Consider the following 14490-nt stretch of genomic DNA (forward strand, 5'->3'; position numbering starts at 1 on the left):
TTGGATTGCCCACCTATTATCTCTTACTCTAAATACAGAACAGACTTTATAGTCATAATAACCCAAAAGTCTTAGTGAAGCTTTAAGTTACTAATGCTTGAACCTATTAAAGCTTAAAACTGCAGGAAGACTTTTGGGACAGCCTGTATAGAGCTGGAGAAAGGGGGAATAGAGGAAGGTAGAAAGTATTTATAAAGTGTTTGCTCTGTGTAAGACATCATGCTAAGTACTTTGCAGTACTAAAGTACCTTACCATTTGAAATAGGTTTCTATTATGATACTTCTCTTATAGGTGAGGAACTGAGGCAAAGTTTAAGTGACTTGCCCAGAATTGGGCTTGAATTCTGATCTTACTGACTCCAGATCCTGCATTCTATTCACTATACCACTTTAACTGTTCCTTCTACAGTATGTGTAAGATTTATACACTGCATTCCTCAAAAGACTCCTATAAGACAAGTGTTGCATGTATCATTATCCCTACTGTACAACTAGGAAAATGAGGCTCAGAGAGGAGACAGGACTTGCCTATGTTCCCCCATGTTATGTGGGAATAAATAACATGTTATTTATTTAATAAGTTCATGCTAGGACTTGAATCCAACTCTCTTTAGTCCAAAGGCAATGTTCTTTCCATTGTATTCTTCCACTTCTCTTCAAGTGTCTCATGTCTGACCCTGCAGGTCTACTGAATCCTAGATCGATTCCTTGCCCTGTAGGCCTACTGAAAAATAAAAAGGCATCCCATGTCTCCTGCCATATTCTAATATCTCCTACTCATTTCTGAGTATATGGAAAATTGCTTGTCAAAATGTAGTATGAAGAAAGAATTAGACTTTGAGACAGGAAAACCACTTGGGTAATCATTGTATGCAAATGCAATGCATTATGCAAAAAATGAGGAATGTTTAAACTAATGTGGTAGTGGATAGAGATAATGCAAGTGATATTGAGATAGAAATGGCGATATTTGGTAACTGATTGGATATGAGATAGTAAGAGAGAGAGAGAGAGGAAAGTTGAGGATAACACAGATTACAAAGAATGGAAGAATGACTTTGTCTTTCACAGTAAGTTGTCACAGAAAAATAAATGTGTGTATGCAAAAATGTATTATATATTATATATGTAAATGTATATATAATATATAAACAGTCATTTTATAAATATATATATATAAAAGAAAGACTAATTTTACATGATTGCCCATTAATAACCTATATAAAATTGTTTACTGTCTCAAGAAGGAGGAAGGAGAAGGAAGGATAGAATTTGGAACTTAAAGCTTAAAAATGTTTAAAATTGCTTTTACATGTAATTGAGGGTAATAAAATATTATCTTAAAAATAAATATTTATATGTGCATGTTTATGATAAAGAATATAAAAACAATGTTCCTGTATCACAAACTACTTGGCAACAGAAATTTGGTCTAATATTTCATATTTCCAGATCCTTGTACACAGTAAATTTCCATATACAAGTTTATTACTGTCCCTCAATGCTGATTATTAAATAAAAGAATGTCCTGTTTCATATAATGTTGCATTTGGTTTTAGGTATGAGACATTTAGGCTACCTTTTTTGCATATTCACTACTAAAGCAACTTTGTCTATGATTTTTTGCACTTTTGTTTTAAATATTCAATTGAAATAAGCATGACAAGAAATTAGTATGAAATGATAGTTACTTGCTTTGTTATCATCCTTCTTAATGAGGCCAATAGACACAAAATCAGAAATAGCAGACATAAAGGTCAATTAAAAATGTTCTCATCTTCTATTGTGTATAATCACATAGTTTATTTTAAAAATCAAATGCATACAGTATTTCATAACTATTTTAGGAATTAATGTGAAAAACTATATTTAATTGGAGAAACAATAGAAAACAAACATCACTGATTTACTTGGTAGTTAAACACATTTTCCAAGTGATTTTTAACGATATGATTATCTACAGGAAGATCACACTACTGATCTTCAATCAGAAAGATTTTAGTGCCTTAAGTAGTTTTTCCAAGAAATAGTGACAAGTTAACATTATCCAATTCACAATCACTTACCTAAAAATCTCCTTTGGACCAAATAACTATATACTTTCAAGTGGCCAGGACAAGACTAGGGTAAGGCAAATTAAGATAAGTTGTCTTGAGTGGGCCTTAAATATATAACAATCAACTTAGTACCAGGCTCCAACTAGTTTAACTGATTGCAATTGTTTTTTTTTTTAAATCAAAGAGTAATATTTTGTGCCCCACTAACTGAAATGCAGGAAGCATATGTAATGTATATGTGTTTGTGTATGTGAATATGTTTGTGTCTGTGTAAAAGGGGTCTCTGTGTATGGAACAGAATAGTGGATTTGGAGGAGCTTTGTTCAGTCTTTCAGTCACATTTCATTCTTCATGACCCCATTTGTAGTTTTCATGGCAAAGATCCTAGAATAGTTTGCCATTTATTTTTCCATCTCATTTTACAGGTTACAATTAACCCTGAGGCAAACAGGGTTAATTGACTTGTCCAGGACCATACAATAAAAAGTATCTGAGACCAAATTTGAACTCAGGACAAAGAACCTTCCTTAGTCCAAGTCTTATGATCTATCCACTGAGCCACCTACCTGCCCTATTTGGAGGAGGACTTTGGTTTAAATCCCACCTCAGACAATTACCAGTTGTGTGAACTTGAGCAAGTGATATCTTCTCTTGGCACTAATAACATCTATATCACCTCATTACTGTAGAGATCAAATGATAATTATTTTAATTTTCGGTCAATCTTAAGGCATTATATGAGTACAAGCTAATATATTTAATAAGCTCGTGTCTGTACAATGCTTTACAATTTATAAAACACAAAAACCTTGTGAGGCAGTAAAGCAAGTCTGGATATGAGCAATTTCCTGGATAATTCAACCAATGTAATCTGTGAAAACAGATAATTGTGAGTTTTTCCTTTTTTCCTATTTTATAACCAATTTTTTTTATCTTTTCATTTTACCTGTGGAGACAACTTAAATGATACAAAAAAATGAATTAACAGTTATTAAAGACATTATAGGTGACAGCTAGGTGGATAGAACAGTGGATAGAACCAGTCCTGAATTCAAATCCAGTTCAGACACTTAACTACATATGTGTGTGTGTGCATTTGAATTTGGGTAAAGATATAAATAGATTAAATATATAGATAGAAAATAGAAAGAAAGAGAGAGAGAGAGAGAGAGAGAGAGAGAGAGAGAGAGAGAGAAAGAAAGAAAAAAGAAAGATATCCAAGTCCAAATCTTTTCTCCAATATTTGAACCTCATTGTACTTCATCATACTCCCTCCCAGAAGAAATAACAAACGTCCTGTAGTCTTTTATGACACGTGTATTTACAAACACTGCATAAAATCCATAGCTTTCCATTGAGAAAGCAAATTATATAACTTAAACAGGACTTCCTCTTTTCTCTACCAGCTGATCAGTTAAAAAAGTTGAAAGTGGATTGTATATGTGTGTGTGTGTATTTGTACTTAAGTAATGTTTAGTAGTTAATAGAATTTATGCCAGGATATTATCTTAATTTCTTCATATGCTTCCCAATCACTCATGTTCAGCAATCATACCACTAGGTGACAGGTGATAACTGCATTTTTCTGATAGGTCTTTGAAGATTCTCTGACATTTTGTGCTACACTTAACAAGTCATGTTGATTTCAATAATCAAAGCAATTTGTATATAAAACTTAATGCCTTTAATCATCAAATAAACACATTTGTGAGCATCTATATAAAAGTCTATCCATTTTTGAGAAAGTTTCTTAATGTCACAGTACAAAGGAAGGAGCTAATTGTGTATATTTTTAGTGAATTCTTCAATTTCTTGGTGTCACCTATTTTAAAGAAATTATTTAATGAAAGTATTCTTCAAGTCCACAGTGTATACCTAAAGTTTCTAATGTAGCTCTTATTTTGTGAAAAATGCAAAGTTACCTTTACAAGACATTTCCCCCCCTACATGAAATATATATGTTCTTTTATTTCCTTGCTTATCTCATATAAATAATATGACAAAATTTAAGTACCTACTAAGTATGACTTAACCACAGAAATCACAAAAACAGAAATCAGTCTCAGCCCTTTATGAGTTGACATTCTTGATAGTGTATGTTGTTCCATATTCTATTCTACAGTCTAAATTTTTATAAGTATATATATAATATATATTGTGTGTGTGTGTGTGTGTGTGTGTGTGTAGCAGCTATCTGCCACAGTGGATAGAGTACCAACCCTGAATCCAGGAAGATCTGAGGTCAAATTTGACCTCAGATATTTACTTAGCTGGGTGACCCTGGATAAGTCACTTAATCCCAATTGCCTCCAAAATAAACAAAGGAGAAATATTATAAATTCTGAAGTATTTAAGTTCTAAAAATTGGGATAGCACAGTAAATAGAGGATCAAACTCTGATAATAGCTATGTAAACATGTTCACGACATTTACTCTCTCACTGAACCCAAACAAATCTCTAAGACTACAAATTGTGGGTGAGTTGAGAATCTACCAAAGTGGAGGGGGATTCTACACTAGGAGTTTTCATATTATATATATATATATATATATATATATATATATATATATATATATATATATATATATATGATAATGGATTCAATAACCCTATCACTAGGACAAATTTTCTTATGTGACTTCTAGAATGGAAATAACTTTGGCAAATAACTTTTAGATAGGACACAGGAAAAACATATCATTGAAAAATAGAAACAGCTAATTTAATAGTACTTAAAATTATAGTATCCCACCTCCCCCAAATATACATAACTACTATGTCAACTGTCAGAACTTCTCCACTTTTGTAATTCAGAGTTCATTGCATAATACACTGATTACTTTTTTTAATTATCATCTGATAAAACTATGAAAATTTATGACCTTCTGAAAAACATACAAATGATAAACTCTAAGTTTTCTCTGAAGTCTTTTTTCTTGATTTTCCATGAGATAATAATGCCATTTCCTTCTCTCCAGTCTTATCTTCATCAACAGTAATGCTAAACATTGTTGTCTATAATTTAAGACAAAAATCATGAGATCTTAGAGTTGGAAGGGTTCCCTAGAAGACACATGTCAAAGACACAGCTGGCAGACAGCATGTGGTCCACAGCACTCCAGAGTCTAACGCAAACCAGATTAAAATGTAATTGGGCAATATTTAACAAAATAAATAAAAATACAATAAAACATAGATAACATTTCATTTAAAAAACTAAGTCAATATGCAGCCTGAAGGGATCTGCATGTACAAATTGGGAGCTTCTGTTTCTATTTTAAGTTTGAGACCAATGTACATCAATTCAATTCATTCCTGAACAGGAATTCTCTCTAGAACTTACCTAGCTGACAAGTTGTCATTCTGCTGAAAAGAAAATAGTGATATGTCAAGAAGTATTTCTACTTTCCAAGGCTTCTGCCATTTGAGAACAAATAGATGAAGATAACTTCTTTGATACTTTTCCTTCAAATACCTGAAGAGAGCTACATATTCTTTGCAAATTCAAAATCTCTTCAAATTCTTTCATTCAATTTAAACATCCCCAGCTCCTTCAAATTATCCTTATATGCCTTGTTATTCAATCCTTTTACCATCATCATCATCATCTTTCTCAGGATAATTCCAAACATCTATATCCTTTTTACAATGTAGTAAATATAACACAACATACTCCATATATAGTCTGGCATGGATTCTATAATCTAGTCTAAATGTACCATTTCACAGAGAAAGAAACTGAAGTCCAAGAAAGTAAATGATTTACTCAAGGGCACATAGGTAGTAAATGTCAAAGCCAGAATTAATTGTTGTCTTCACTGTAGATCTTAAGCAATTTACCTTTTTCCCTCCTCATCAAAATCATTCCTGCCTATGCCTTTAGAATTTCATTCTTGAGAGCTTGACATTAATTTTGAGAAAATATTCTTTCCAGAACATCAATCATTTGAATTTTATCCACTCTATCTGAACCCTTGGAATCTACTCTTCCAAAATCAAAGTTTCACATTACACTATTGCTGAGTTTCCTCCCTTTCTCCACCACGGTCTCTGTGATGGAGTGATCCCTCTAGGGAACCCACTAGGGTCGCCATAATTTTAGTGCAATAATAAAATGTTTTCCTTAGTAAGAAACAGGTTGAGAATTCCAGCTCCCTTTGTTGCTTCCTTCTTTTTTGAAGGATGAAATTATCACTAAGTCAAATATTTGTCAGTTTTGCTCAACTATCTGAGTAGTTAGTCTCATTATTTTAGTATTGGCTCTTCATGTGAGATTTGTGGAATGTTTTTTCTTAAATTCTTCATCTAGCTCCTCCTTCTGATTGACACTATAACTTCAATTTTTCCCCTCAATGACCTTTTTATAAAAGCTTTCCAACATATTCTCTTTCTGATTACTATAATTCTTCACAAGAATTGGAGTATAAGTATCAGGAAGAAATTAACCCTTAATAAATAAACCACTATTCTGTTTCATTCTTTCTCCTCTCTTAATTCATAATTCAGACATGTTTTAATAATAATCATAATAATTATTAGTTGTGGTAGTAAATTATAATTTCCTTTCATTGCATTAGTGATAACATAATCTTAGATAAATTATAAAATCTTAGACCATTAAGGGCAACTCTTTTGTCAATCTTTAGTCAACCTCAGTCTCAGTGGGACTTCAATGAGTTTCTCAGCTTTCTTGGGAACTGCTTTATTTACTATTACTTGAAGCTACAAATATGTAATAGTGTGAAATCTATTTAATTAATTTTTAATATTTTGTCATTATAATCCTATTTTAAATGTTCTCAGCCTTTATGTTCTTCTGGGAGCTACAGAAATTAATTTTTAAGAGATTTTTAAATGATGGCTCACACTTGTAGAAACTAAAGCTATAGTCATCAACCTTGACAAAATAAAACCCCAGCTAAGTGGTTCGAGCTGTGGTCTAGCACAAGGGCTGATGTATGGGAAATGAATTGTCAAGTGATTCAAGCTGCCTGAACAGGATGCTTCATTAAGTGTGGTGCTGAAATAAAAAGGTTGCCTAATTCATAAACTCAAGGCAAGCTTGAAAACAAGGATAGGTAAAGGGGAAAATGCCATATTATTTCTTTAGCTAGAAATTTCATGCAATCCTCTGGTTATCATCACTGTGAATCAATGTTATTTTTGTTTTAGCCTGAACAGAACCAAAAAAAAAAATCTAAAGCTGTGAAATGAACAAAAATTGAACTGCTTTGCAAATACCTTCTGGTCTTAGATTAGGAGTTTTATACTTGCTTTTCACCAAACCTCCATTCATTCTTTTTTTTAACTTATTAAAATTCATGGGTGATTGGGCAGCTAGGTGGAGCAGTGAATAGAACGCTGACCTTGTTGTCAGGAGGACTTGAGTTCAAATATGACCTCAGACACTTAATAATTAATCTAGCTGTGTGACCTTGAACTTAACTCCATTGCCTTGAAAAAAACAAATAAAAAACAAGAATTCATGGATGACTATTGTCCATGTTCTTCCATAGTTTTTTTACATATGATAAACTCTACATGCTTGGGAGCCTTCCTCAATTTCTCTTGACATAATAAGAATATCAATTAAAGACATGGGTAGACCATTGGTTTTCCTCTGCTTTTATCACATGACCAGTATCTCCTTTTAGAAAAATACAAAATAAATTGGCAAGGATAGACTCTTTTGAGGGGAAAATGTTTTTTTTTCTGGTACATTAATTCCTACCCTAGGACATAGGTTCAGAAGTTAATAGTCTTAGAGTAGAGAGAGAGACATTACAAGCCATCCTTCAATTTACAGATGAGGATACAGGCACAAAAAAATTAAATGTTTTAGTCACTGCAGCACAGCTAATGTCTGAGCCAGGAGTTGAACTCAGGTTTTTCTGACTGCAAATCCAATGTCCTAGTCAATATACCAAGACCCCTTTAAGTGCTTACTTAATAAATACTGATGCTTAGTTATCGGGATTTCATACTTGAGAAATACTTATAAAAATTATGTAATTGTGCCTTTCGTAATAAAGTCATCCGATGGCCCCCAACAAGAGTAAAACAGATGACAGCTAGGTAGTAGAGTAAACAGAGTGCTGGCTTTGGGGTGAGAGTTGTTGTGAAGATCAAATGAGATATTTGTAATATACTTTGAAAATCTTAAAATACTATACAAATGCTACCAATTGTTATTAAAACCAACATTATAATACACACATACAAAGGTTAACAGGTATTTTAACTTTAGTTTACAAAGTACTTTATAAATATATGTTTATATTATATATATATATATATATGATAGTCAGCATTGAGTAGAATATCAATAATATTACAATAGGTATGAGGGGGAGGGCAGAATGTTGGCTATGGGGTGATGGGAAAGAATTGCATTTGAACCCAGGCTCTAACACTTAGCAGATGTAATTCTAAGAAAATTGAATCCTGTCTCTGAATTGAGTCTCAGTTTCTTCATCTAAAATAGGCTTCCTAATGATCAGAATATCTATCTTTCAGAGCCATAACTTGGACCCAGGTCTTCTTGGCTCTGAAGTCAGATCACTGCTTTGCCACACTGCATATTGTAGTGCAAGTACTCTCATTCCCCTTTTGCAGAAAAGGAAATTGATTCTCACAGTGATTCTGTTATTTCCCTAACTTCATATAGTAAGTGGTAGAGCTGAGATGAAAGTCAGTTCTTCCAGTGCCTTATCAAATTCTTTCCAACACACTGCCTCTCAATCAACAGGCTCAAACTCTGCCTAAATTGCAAGGTAGCAGCAGGAGGGTGACTGCCTATAACAACAAAAAGAAAGGCGAATTTCAGGGGTTTAAGTTGAATGCATTTCTGACAGAAATGTCTAAGAGGAAAGAATGATATTATCTAAATATTTGCAAATATTTTCAATAGTTAATCAGGTCAGACATTGAGAACAACCAGTCAGAATACCTTGGCTAAGGTCATCAATCCCAAACCACTGAGAATTTTATAGACAAGTCAGCAACCCAATTCAATTCAACAAGTTCCAAACCACATGTGTAGTACCAAAGGCTCGCAAAACACTAACATCAATGCCATGCTTGAAGCAGACTCTGCTTAGGGACTGTCTCAGTCTATTCTCTGTCTCTAAGCTTATGAACTATCCTCAAAGTCAAACTTACAAAAGGACTTCTGCAATAATAGTTTAGCTTGGAGGTCTCTCTAGCATAGAAGAGTTGTTCAAAGTCCACATGGGAGAGGAGAGGTCAACTATGTAGGTGTTCCCTCAAAAGATGAAGCCTGTACATGTCCCCTATGGTATCTAGAATCTGCTGATTCGAGTTATGTCTGACATCAGAGAACATAGCATGCTATTTAAGCATTCCAATTTTGTATTTGCTTAGAAGTGTATAATTATGCAAGAAATCAAGACACTCTGGGGTACTATATGTGTCATGGAAAGTCAGTAGCATGCCTCAGGTGTGCTATTAAGCCAGAAATCAGGGCCAAAGAATAGACTATAAGGTTCACACAACTCAAGTCTATGGAATTCCAATTTAGAATGAATAATTAAAACATTTATCCTATGTTAAACTTTAAAATCATTTTATTAAAGTAATAACGCATTTCTAAGAACATGGATTTCAAGCATTCACTTATCTTAGACAGCTTTGGGAAAAAAGGCTCCTCTAGAACTGAGAAGACATATAGAGTCATGTCTCCACTAGCAAAATTTTGTTTTCTAAAGCTAAAAGCTTTAGAATATCATTAAGCCCACAAAAGTTTTGCATGGTAAGTGAATTTTATTCAGGGTATTTTTTAATATCTCTTACTATTCCATCACTAAGTGAATATTTTTCTAAAGCTGAGATATATTTCAAATAATTCCTCACAGAGATATTTATGGAATGTTAGTGGGAATTTTAAAAAAGAAATTAGGTCATTCTTTTAGTCTCGTTTTCTGATTGATTTTTTGATTTTTAAATATATTTTCTTTGGACCACCCCTATTCTCATGGAGCTCATGGTCTAATAGAGGAGACCATATTAAAACAATATAAACATCATCATAACAATCATGATAAGCATCACTGATAACATTTACAAAGAGCTTGATGATATGTATAGTACTTAAAAATTATCTCATTTGATGATCACAACAACCCACAGCAGTAAGTTTTATTATTATCTCCATTTTACAGATGAAAAAACTGAAACAAGCAGAGCTTAAGTGCATTGTCTAGGTTCACATAGTTAGTAAATGTCCAAGACAGGATTTGAACTCAGGTCATCCTAACTCCAGGCTCAGTGCTCTTGCCACTGAATTATGTAATAGGTAAAAGATAAAATGACTGAGGAAACAAAGGTTTGAGCTTCTGAGCATTTTGATTTATTAGGCAATGTATGGTAACTGTCCAAGCAATTGGGACCAGTAGCTTTCTTCAGCTTTGGTACTAAACCCCAAATATTAGAAAGACAGATTGTTATACGTTAAAAGCAATCAAGAGGCCAATTGATTAAAATGAAACAATTAACCAGGATACAACATTATCTGATTTCTAATTGGATGAAAGAGTAGGGACTTTCCAAATTGGAGGGAGGGAGTGAACAGGTACAATTCCCAAAAACTTTAAAATTGTCAACAGAGGAAAGACATTGGCATTAAGGAAAATTTGAAAAGATTTCCTGTAGAAAATAGGATTTTAGCTGAGACTTAAGAAAGAATTTCTGGTGCAGGAGAAATTCAATGAAAATGCAGAGTCAGAGGATGGAACACCTTGTTCAAGGAACAAGTAGTCTAAAATGTCAAATTTTCAAAAAAGAACTGATACTGAATTTGGTATCATCTGAAATGTGCTCTATACTAGTGAGTCCAAGGGGAATTTAAGGGGTTCATGAAAATAAATTCCCATTTGAATATGTGTGTGTGTGTATTTTTCAAAAAGACAAACAAAAATCTAGAATTCAGATCACAAAGGAGGGAGGCTACAAGACTTTCAAATTAGAAAATGGCAGGAGATTAAATGAAAAAGAAAGCTGGCAAAAAATAAAAGGATAAAATCACTCCCATGAGGAAGAAAAGTTATAGAATAAACCAAACTAAGGAAATTCATGAGGAAACAGATTATCTCATTCTTCAGGAACTATATCAACAATGATGGGGGAAATATGTAACAAAAGAAATGCCTCTGTGAGCCTTCAGAAAAATGACGAGGTTACTTCTCCCAAGGATACTAAGGAATCTAATACTAATACTAATCAGGTAGAGTGGCATGTTTGCAAGTCTGTTTTATCTGAGAACTTAATGGTGCATTGTAGTGTACCAATATTTGTCTGTGAGAACATCTAAGATGTTTTCATTTTTATCTCAACTTTTATGCCATCTCCGCTGAAAGCCTCCTCTAATACCTCATTGTGAGGTGAAGGTGATCCTGAATCTTCAAAAGCTATACAGGTGCGGCATAAACTTTGGCAAGACCACCAGAGTTCCTCTAAGAAGACTATGTAATATATGAGTGGCTATTCTCCATTATTTAAAATCCATTCCTTCTGACTCCAGAGACTTTTATCACAAGACTGGCTTCAGGGGTGATTTTTTAAACTATAAATATTTTTAGGTTTTTTTACAAGGCAAATGGGGTTGAGTGCCTTGCCCAAGGCCACACAGCTAGGTAATTATTAAGTGTCTGAGAGCGGATTTGAACCCAGGCACTCCTGACTCCAGGGCCGGTGCTTTATCCACTGTGCCACCTACCTAGCTGCCCCAACTATAAATATTTTTAATGTTTTATTTTTTTTTAGGTTTTTTTTGTTTTGCAAGGCAAACGGGGTTAAGTGGCTTGCCCAAGGCCACACAGCTAGGTAATTATTAAGTGTCTGAGACCGGATTTGAACCCAGGTACTCCTAACTCCAAGGCCATTGGTTTATCCACTACGCCACCTAGCCGCCCTTTAATGTTTTATTAAGGCTTAAAAAATACACCCCCAAAAGAGTCGTCTTGCTTAATTAAGAAATGTAATACCTGCACTTGTCCATTTAATGACCCTGACAAATGGCCATCCAACCTTTGCTCAAAGATATTTATTGAGAAAGAATACACTGCTCTCCAAGTTATCCCTCACAATGTGAACTTAAGCTGTTAGGAAATTCTTCTTTCCATTTAGATTAAATCTGCTTCTGCAGTTTCCACTCATTGTTTCTAGTTCTATCTTTGACAGTCAAGCAGGATAAGACTAAGCCTTTCTACATTATAGCTCTGTAGATATTTATGGATAGCTCTCATGTCCTTACAAAGACTTTCTTTCACCAATTCAACAGCTCTTCATATGATATGATCTCGTCTGTTCATTTAGATGAAAAAATGGATAGAGTGCTGAGCCTGGATCAGGTAGATGAGTAAAACCTCAGATTCTTGCTAGCTAAATGACCTTACTAAAACCTCTGCTTTCCTCAATTATCTCAACTTTAAAAATGAGGGATTAAAATAATACCAACCTAATAGAGTTATTGTGTCAAGTAAGATAATATTTTCATAGCGCCTAGTACATAAGTAGACATTGAATAAATATTTGTATACTTCCCCATCCCCACTTCTTCCTCACTACAAATGAACACATATGCCTAGAAACTATGGACCTCATTTTAAAGGTTCTGGAAATATTCCTAATGAATTAGAATCTCAGTTAGCACAGGATTCTAAAGGTTTACATACCTTTAGAATTTTTAAATAAAATGGTATTTAAACTAACCTATACCATGCCAAGCTGGTCACAAACAAGGGTGATATATATGACAATGCACAGAACAGGGGATTTGGAAGTACACTGTTCACTTTACAAATAGCTCCTTCACTTTATAAAATAATTTGTCATAGGGTTCCTTCAAATAATGGATAATACTACTGCTTTGAAAATATAATTCAATTTATCAGTATTCTATTTGCAGGGAACTTTTCAGGAAGAGATGATAGTATCATTGATTCAAAGGTGAAAGGGACCTTAGAGACCATCTAGTCCATCCATTTCCCTCCATCCATTTCCCAGTGGATAAAATTGAAGATGTGATCTGTTCAAGTTCAAACAGGCTGGGATTCAAAACAAGGTCCTCTCTTTCCAAATTCAATACATTCCACTCTCCACAATCTGTTATATAGAGGTGGGACATCTATAAATTACAATATTCTTCTCTCTCTTACCTCTCTTTCCTCCTCTCCCAGAATCCTACTTCTTGGCACTCAGTTCTTTGTTCTCTATAGGTTAGAATTCTAGAGCAAATAATATTGAGTCAGTTTTGCTGATTCTATACTCATTGGCATCAACACTGCCGAACAAAGACAGTGGTCACAAAGCAAAAACCTCAGTTTCAGAAAATTCCACAAAGATCCTCTTTCAGCAAACAATGAAACAAAAGAATTTTTTTCAGCTGCCATAAGTGAGAGTCAACTTGGGAGAGGAGAGACAAAAAAAGATGTCCCAGCAGCATGTATTAAATTTACAGCATAATATGGTCCTTAGAAAAGTAAAATCAGAAGGTCTGGTGGGCATTGCTGTACTCTTTCTTGAGGAATGAGCCCTTGATCCCTTCTCATCTCAAGTCATGCATCAAAAAAGGAAGAAGAATGAAAGCAAATGTTCTCTCCTCAGTATTTGATCCTGACAATAGCATCATAATAATTCTAAGCTCCATGATGAGGATTGTGTGGGGTACATTACTAAACATCCCAAAAAAAGCCTCATATCTACTGACTGCTCAATCACGATTCAGTCAAGATTAAAATCTGATTCAAATGCCTTCTTGTATGAAGAATTAACTAGTGTAAGAGAGTTATCAGGTAGTTCTCATGATGGTAAGCACCACCTGTCTGAGCTCAGGAAAGTTCACCAGAAGAAAACAAAGATTAATCGTGAAAGTTTAAAAAAAATGATTTTCAAATGGAACAACAAAGGTCAAATTGTGAAAAAAACCATTCCTACATAATTGTATAGAGAAAAACTCAACCTTCTAGAGAAAAAAGGAACCACAAGGAACTAGATCTTCATATCCTGGAATGAATATATATATAATACTTAAAACCAGGTCATTAGACCCACTATGATACCTGGACTAGGTTATAACATCTGCTCTGAAGAGAAGGAAGGGAGAGATAATGCACCAATGATCAAGAGGACATAGACAAAAAGGATATGTCAAAGTTTATGGAACCTAAGAACAGAGGAGAAAGAGAAAAGAATTGCTTGGGAAATGGACTGGGTAGGGGGAGAGAGAGATTGATAGGTCATCTTCAGAAGGCCTCCAGTTGGTAAGTCTCTTCAAGTAAGAGAGGATCTAATACTTCAATGAACCCTGGGCTCCTACTAAGTAACTATGAATGCCTGATTTGCTCTTATCTAAGCCATTACAACTATTCAGGCAAGTGAAAAATAACCTGCAGCCCTGGAAACCTTTTCACCAGT

Source organism: Macrotis lagotis, chromosome 1 (genome assembly GCF_037893015.1).
Source record: "Macrotis lagotis isolate mMagLag1 chromosome 1, bilby.v1.9.chrom.fasta, whole genome shotgun sequence".
NCBI classification, from domain to species: domain Eukaryota; kingdom Metazoa; phylum Chordata; class Mammalia; order Peramelemorphia; family Peramelidae; genus Macrotis; species Macrotis lagotis.